This window comes from Macrobrachium nipponense, chromosome 25 (assembly GCF_015104395.2).
Source record: "Macrobrachium nipponense isolate FS-2020 chromosome 25, ASM1510439v2, whole genome shotgun sequence".
Lineage (NCBI taxonomy): Eukaryota > Metazoa > Arthropoda > Malacostraca > Decapoda > Palaemonidae > Macrobrachium > Macrobrachium nipponense.
The window spans coordinates 47,396,615-47,404,408 of record NC_087214.1 but is presented as its reverse complement, the minus strand read 5'-3'; positions in this window follow the sequence as shown (position 1 = coordinate 47,404,408).

Here is a 7,794-nt window from a genome sequence, read left to right as displayed (position 1 = left end):
ACGAAGGCGATAACTCCTCCCAAGAAGCCAACAAAACTTTTCCATCAAAATGCCTCCCCCTAGTAGAAGAAAAAAGAACCCTCCCATTCTTGTAAAAAGGAACCACAATGTGGTCCTAAACATGAATAAATTTACTTCCATTATTCAGTGGAACTGTCAGGGACTGCGAGCGAAGTATGAGGAAGTGAAGCTTTTGATCTATGAGCACTCTCCTGTAGGGATATGTTTGCAGGAGACCTTGCTAGGTGATATACCCCTTGTCCTAAGGAATATGTTCACTATAGAACTAAATTTGATCCAAAAGTGGGAAATCATGGTGAATCCCTCATCTACATCCTTCGGAGATGCTTCCACACTACCAAGTGAAACTAAATACTCTTCTTCAAAGCTTGTGGCTGTACAAATTAATTTAAGGGCGGAAATGATGCTCTATGTTCTCCCTTTATATTCCACCTAATAGCCTTGTGAACAAGGTAATTGCTTATAGCAAAGGAAGATAAAGGAAAAGGAAATGCATCTTCGAGAAATTCTGCAATAAGGAGGGTTTCGCGCGCCGTGTTGGAGGCGCCATGTTTCTCGCGGTTGTACTGGAATCGTCGGCCGTGTTGTGGAGCGCAACACGCACCTAAGTGGCGGGAGGAAACGAAACAGTGAAAATATGATGCAATATTCCGTCGAGAGTCTTCTAAGAAGTTCTAGTAATCTCAGGAGCCTGTGACGTTCGCCGTAGGCTCCGCCCCGAGTGCGTATAAATACGACGGTCGGAAGAAGGAGAAAAGAAGAAAGATCGTGAGAGAGAGAGATCTCCAGTTAGTCACAGAGAGATATCCTCAGTAATAAGAGCCACAGATCAGATTATCAGTGAGAGATCAGCAGCAGCAGAGATCATCCGAGAGAGATAAGAGAAAAAAGGAACTGTACGAAGGATCAGGGGAAAAGTTGCTCGAAGAGTTTTTTTTTGGTTGTTTGGGGGGGGGGGGGGGGGTTGGATTCTGGTCTAGTGTCTTGACGTTTGAGCAGGACTTCAGAGAAGGAAAGGTCCTGCTAGAGGTTTTGGGGAGTTACTGCCTTTCAAGTATTAAGAGTAGACTATTTTCTGCAATACGGAGTCAAGAGGACGTCTGCAATCACCGTTTTCCTTTTATGAAGCCATCGCTTCGAGTCGCTAAACTAAGCAGCAAGTATTTGAATTACCTCACTGTTCCCCAGTTCATTCAGTGTAAGATTTTGCTTTTTTATGTAAATAGGAGATACCATTCTGCATTTACCTTTGTTAGTGAGTTTGTAAATAAACCTTTGTTGTATTAGTGTTTCTTTCTATAGTTCGTATCTCCAGTTTTCAACTATTGGTGTTGAAATATATGTTTTTTTTATCTATTTCTTTTTTTTCATATCGAACCTGAAGCGGACCTCTCTCAGAGGCCGTAACACCATGTCTCCCAAGAGAACTTGATATATTTGATGCAGCAACTACCAGAGCCCCTTCGAGTAGGACTCCTTCCAGCGGTGAGGGGATAAGGGAGGGTCCCTTATCCCCTCACCGCTGGAAGGAGTCCTACTCGAAGGGGCTCTGGTAGTTGCTGCATCAAATATATTAAGTTCTCTTGGGAGACATGGTGTTACGGCTTCTGTGGGAATGTTCGTGCATTCCATAGGTGCCCCGGGTCCTGACGGGACGGGAATCCTACAACCTTTCTCTTCACTTTTAATCCTTCTCTCTTCTCTCTCTTTCTGAATCCTTCTGTCCAACTCTAAGGTTTGACTCTGTTTTTTGGACTGCTTTTTTCGACGACTATTGGAATGGTACTTGGCCAAGCTTTGACAGTCCTTGTGATTGATGGAGGGTGGGGTTGGACGGCATTTCTCCTCACCCGTAGAACTGGAGTACCTGATTGTGGTTCCCGAGCCGGGGAAAGGGGAAACTTTTATTTGTTAAACTCTGCACTCAGTGCTGGGTCCTGATCTAGAACGGACTGCCGGACCCTCAAGGCCCACTGGTGTGGGGTTTGTATATCTGGGTATGGACTCCTAGGGTGCTATATCACCCTCTAATTGTGGTCTCGATGGTGGGTATGGGGCCCAACCTGGTACGAAATGTTCAACTACTATAATCTGATGGATTTTTATTTAACCCCTCTGTTGATGACTCTCGCCTGATTAAGGATTCCACATTAGGCTCTCCACTTGACCAAACACCGAACCACCAGAGTGTAAATACTGGTGGTATAAATGAAAATCTAAGAGTTGTGTATTATAATAACTAATATTAATATAATATTCTTTATTTCGGCTCAGGGCCATATACAATGAATATACAAAAATACACAGTAACTTACACAATCTAGATATATGAGACAACATGATAAGAAAAAGGAGTAATCGGCACTTATCCACAAAACTAGCTGAGGTAGCATAAAAGATAGTAATCATAATACTGGTAATAACAGTAATAATATTGGTGAGAAAAAAATGCATTGAGAAGTTATAACAGTTTTTAGTGCCCCAGCTTATATAGCTTAAACATTTTTTCAACTAGATAACCTTAGGTTGGTTACAGTTTATCAGGTCCATAGGGCTAAATACGAAAATTGAATGTAGAGAAAAAAAAACTTTAAGTTGATAGTAATCACAGTAATAATAAAAAAATAAAATATCAGCAATAAATATAATAATGACAAATTCTGCAGATGACATCTTGCCAATACAGAGATTAAGTCCTTTGGGGGACAAAGGCCTCATTTTCCCATCTTTCCCACAATTTAGATCTTCTTCTTGCGTTCACTCCTTAGTTGCCGCTGTTTATTCTCACTCGGGTTTAACAGACTGGACAATGTTCGCCTTACAATGATTTTTTAAATTGTCCAGGTGGTTTTCTAAGAACATCTGTGGTGGCGGAGTGGTAGCGTGGAGTTGTTTGTGAGGCGTCCTCAGAATGCCATTGTTCATAACAGTGATACGTCTCATGGTCTCTCGGGTATAGTTCGTCCTGAGGGAACACCCATAGATACTGTAGCAGTACGAGCGGCAGAGCAGCAGTTTCACATCTCGGTGACAGAAGGCAAACCTCCTTGCAATCATGTTGCCGTTGCACATAGTTTACGACACCTCTGTTCAATGTCTGCCATATCTTTTAGGTTGTCGGTGATAATGTGACACCCCCAAATACGGAAATTCGCGCACAAATTCCAGCCGATGGTTTCCGATTTTAAATTTGTGGGTTGCAATATCTTAAGTGATTTCGGGAGCAGGACTGCACTGGTCTTGTTTCGTTGTAGATTATATCAAATCTGCATATTGGCGGGCAAGTGGGGTCAATGAGTCGTTGGAGGCATGCACAACTGATGGCCGGAAAATCAGAACCATATCGTCGGCGTAACAGAGGTGTTTATTGTTGTTTCATTGACAGTGCATCTGATTGGGAGTGAGTTCAGTTTGACATTCAAGGCATCTGTGTACGTATTAAACAGGTATGGAGAGAGAATGCCCACTTGCCGAAGCCCGTTTCGGGAGCCGAAGGCGTACGATAATACGTTACCCCATTTGACACAGAATTGCTGTGTGGAGAACCTGCAATTTGTAAAAGCCAATTAAGATTTAGGGGTTGTGGCCCCTTTTAATATCAAACTTCAGGAAGAGCTCTTCCAGGTAGTTTTACTCTGTCCAAAATGCATTTTTTTCTCACATCTACAAAACATAGGAAAAAACAGGAAGTCCTGATGAATAGGGTAGTAAGTTCAGCAATTCTTTCAGTATGTAGATGCAGGTGTCGGTTGAGTGGTTTGCTTTAAACCCGAACTGGTTGTCAGTGGCGTGTAGAATGGGGAGAAGTCTCACAAGAAGAACCGACTCAAGTATCTTGGGATGCGATCGTTGTGATCGCAATTGGCCGGTAGTTGCCAGGGTCAGATGCATCCTTTAGCTTGTTTTTTTGATTATGGTATCATGTGAACTAAGAGTAGGGAGTCTGGAAGAAACTGGTGAATTATGCACGCATTGAATAGGGCAGCTAGCAAAATGTAAATTATCAGATGGCAGAATTTGAAAGCTTCTGCGGGAAGACCATCACAGCCGGGTGATTTATTATCAGGTATGCTGTTTATGGCCTTGCTGATGTTAACCCTGCGTAATACGGTCTGCAAAATGAAATTGAATGTTGTCATTAAGGAGGTTATCTACATCCCTTCGGGAAGCTTGATCATTTATGCAATTCAGGATATTGTTGAAGTGATCGCCCCACATACTTGCGATAGCTTCGTCTCCGACTGATTCCCCTACTCTCTGTGATAGCTTTTTAGTTTTGGGATTTAAGGACTGGATATCTTTCCAAAGACGAGGGTAATCACCAGATTCTAAGTTCTAGACTTGCCATGAGGCTCGTTAGTTGGTTTTCATTTAACCTGACAGTGCTTAAGAGCAAGTTTGAATTGCGCTCTCGCCTGCCTCATTAGTAATGCAGTGTGTCCTTCCCTCGGGCTACCATTTTGCCTCCACAGTAAAAACATTTCTCGTGAGTATGTATACAGATCTTTAACCAAGTCATTCCAACCAGGTATATTGCGAGAATTACCTTGACAAATCTATAGCAGTCCTGCCCGAAGCAAGCATAGCAGAGATTATGTTCAAATAGAATTTATTCAGATCCATCCTGTGGTGGTCATTTCTACATTTTGTGTTGGTACAAAGTAAGGCGTCAGCCGGTTGAACTATTGACCGCAACCTGGTTTCCGTGTTCGCCCTAAAGTATCTGGTTTTCTGTTGGTTTTTAAACTCCCAGTTAACCGCTGGTGGGCGGTCAGTTAGTGGGTTCACGGTAGGGAGGGATGGGGTACTGAATGACACCTGTAATGGGATGTGATCATAGCCCGTATTGTAGTAACATAAGTGATCAAGTCGATTTTGACATTACATAATTACATAAAACAGTTTGGCAAGGTAGATAGAATAAAATTACGTATTGTTAAAAGTCCCATCTCTTATGAAAGTTACATAACCTTTGGTAAAGCTGAATATGCCTCCAAAGCTCTAGAGAATCTGGATGGTAAAAATGTCTTTGGTTCAGTTTGCCATGCGAAGTTATTTAATATAAACAATTTGGAAGAGGATGAGACAGACTATATACCCAGCAAATTTGAGGTTGATAGCCAAAAACACCTGGCAAAAGATGACCCAAAATTGATTTGGCATGTTGCAAATTACAAACAGGGCAAAGAAAACTTTTTATCAGCATGCAAGTATCTACAGAGGAAGATTGGTGCCATTCCTAAAGGCAATATTAAAAGATACGGTAAAGGAGTCTTGATCAAAGCAAATAATGATATTCAAATTGAGATGCTTTCAAAATTCCAACCAACTAAAGATGGTAATATTTTAGATGTATCTCCTCATCGATCATTTAACATTAAACGGGGTACAGTTTATAGCAGAGACCTATATGAGTTTGAAGAGGAGGAAATATTAAAAATCTGTCCTACATATGTCATTAAAATGAGAAAATTGAAAGGCACTCAGCATGCCATTGAATTGACTTTCACCTGCTCCTACTTACCGGAATATATTGATATAGACTACTCTCGGGTTTACAGCTGTGTACTTTGAAAACCCAGCTAAATATGACTTGGCTGGGCACAAGAATCACAGTTAAAATTCCAATTTAATCTTGCTGCAATGGAATTGCAAAGGCCTTAGGACTCGTTCTGGAGAGTTAAAATTACTATTGAACCATCATGATCCAGATGTAGTTTGCCTTCAAGAAAACTAAGTTAGGCAACTTCGTATACAATCCAGGATTCAAAAATTATAAAATGTTTGTGATGAAACCCCAGAGATGGTGATCGAGCTCATGGGGGGGGGGGGGGGGGGTGGGTGGGGGGGGGGGGGGGGGGGGGGGGTCGGGGTTGCAACTATTGTTTAAAGTCTGCAACATACAAGTGTTCCTTTGAACACAAACCTACAAGCTGTCGCCATTCGAGCATGCTTTGAAAAAACAAAAAGATATTACTATTTGCTCTATTTACCTCCCACCTAGGTCAGAGATTACTTTGAATGACATTCAGGCACTAGCTAATCAACTACCTCCTCCTTTCTTACTACTGGGAGATTTTAATGCCCATAATGCTGTAAGTAGAACCATCAATGATTTATCCTAAATAATGATTTTCTCTATTTACAATGATGGTTCAATGACGTTCATAACATCTACACCAATGTCTTTTCAGCTGTATTAAGATTTAAGCATTGTTCACCTGCAGTCCACTTGGACTTCAGCTGGTCTGTAGATGAACTTTTGCACGGAAGTGATCACTTTCCCATACATTTAAAGTATGCTAGAAACATACCTTCTGAATCTCCATATAAAGTGGAAGGAAAACGAAGCAGATTGGAGGAAGTATGAAGGAAGCTTTCAATTACATCTGGAAGTAGAGTCATTTGAGTCACACTTAGATGCGTATGATTATTGGATCTCAACTATATTGGATAATGCTGAGAAATATATCCCAAAAACTAAGGGTAAACCAAACAGGCCTGCAGTTCCCTGGTGGGACCAAACCTGTGGCAGACTGCGAAGAATAGTGAGAAAATGCTATAGACAATTCAAGGCAAAACCCTCAGGAACAACTAAAACTACATACCAACGGGCCTTAGCCAAACAAAGAAAATATATTAGAAAAGCTAAAAAGGAATCTTGGCTTCACTATATTAATGGTATCAATTCTAAAACGCCAGAAAGATTAGTATGGAAAAAGATTAAAAAGCTAAATGGGAAATTTGTTCCATCACCTGCTCCTACTCTAAAAATCAATGATGTCCTTATTTCAAATCCAGCTGATGTTGCAGAAAAATTTGGTGAGCTTTTTTGCTGACATATCAAGCTCCAAAAATTACACACCACAGTTCAGTAAGATTCGAAATGCCAAGGTGTCAATTAGATTTAACTCTGAAAACAATGAAGCATATAATGCTAAGTTCTCACTAAGGGAACTACGAGAGGCTCTCCTCTCATCTTGAGTGAACAGCCCTGGTGCAATGAAATAACATAAACTTTACAAGCCATGATTAAACATCTTTCCAGAACATGCTAAAATATACCTAATGAAAATACTCAATAAGATCTGGGAAACAGGCATCATCCCCAAATCTTGGAAGATAGCTATAGTAGTTCCAGTCATAAAGCCAAACAAAGATCCATATCAGCCCACTAGTTACAGACCAATTTCACTAACAAGCTGTGTCTGTAAATTATTTGAGAAAATGGTGAATTCTCGTCTAATGTGGCATTTAGAGAAAAACAGAGTGTTATCTTCTGTTCAGTTCAGCTTCAGGAAAAATCGTTCAGCCTTGGACCCTTTACCGAGATTATCAAATCAGATTCAGCAGGGATTTTCCAATCAATGCCAAACAGTAGGGGTATTTTTTTTATCTGGAGAAGGCCTATGATACAACATGGCGATTTGGCATTGTTAAACGGCTCAATGAAATGGGAATCAGGGGCAATATGTTAAACTTTATCAACTCCTTTTTAAGGGACCGATATATTAGAGTGGGAGTCGGGAATAAGTTTTCTTCTTGTTATGAGACAGAAGTAGGTGTCCCACAAGGCAGTGTATTGAGTGTTACCTGCTTTGCCATTGCTATTGATAATATTGTGAAATCTGTTTCCGTTCCAGTTAGGGCTTCACTGTATGTGGATGACTTTGCCATCTATGTCACCACATATGACGCTGTATCAGCTTGTAACTACCTGCAAAAGACAATAAATGTCATCAGTAAATGAGCTGATGAACATGGTTTCCGATT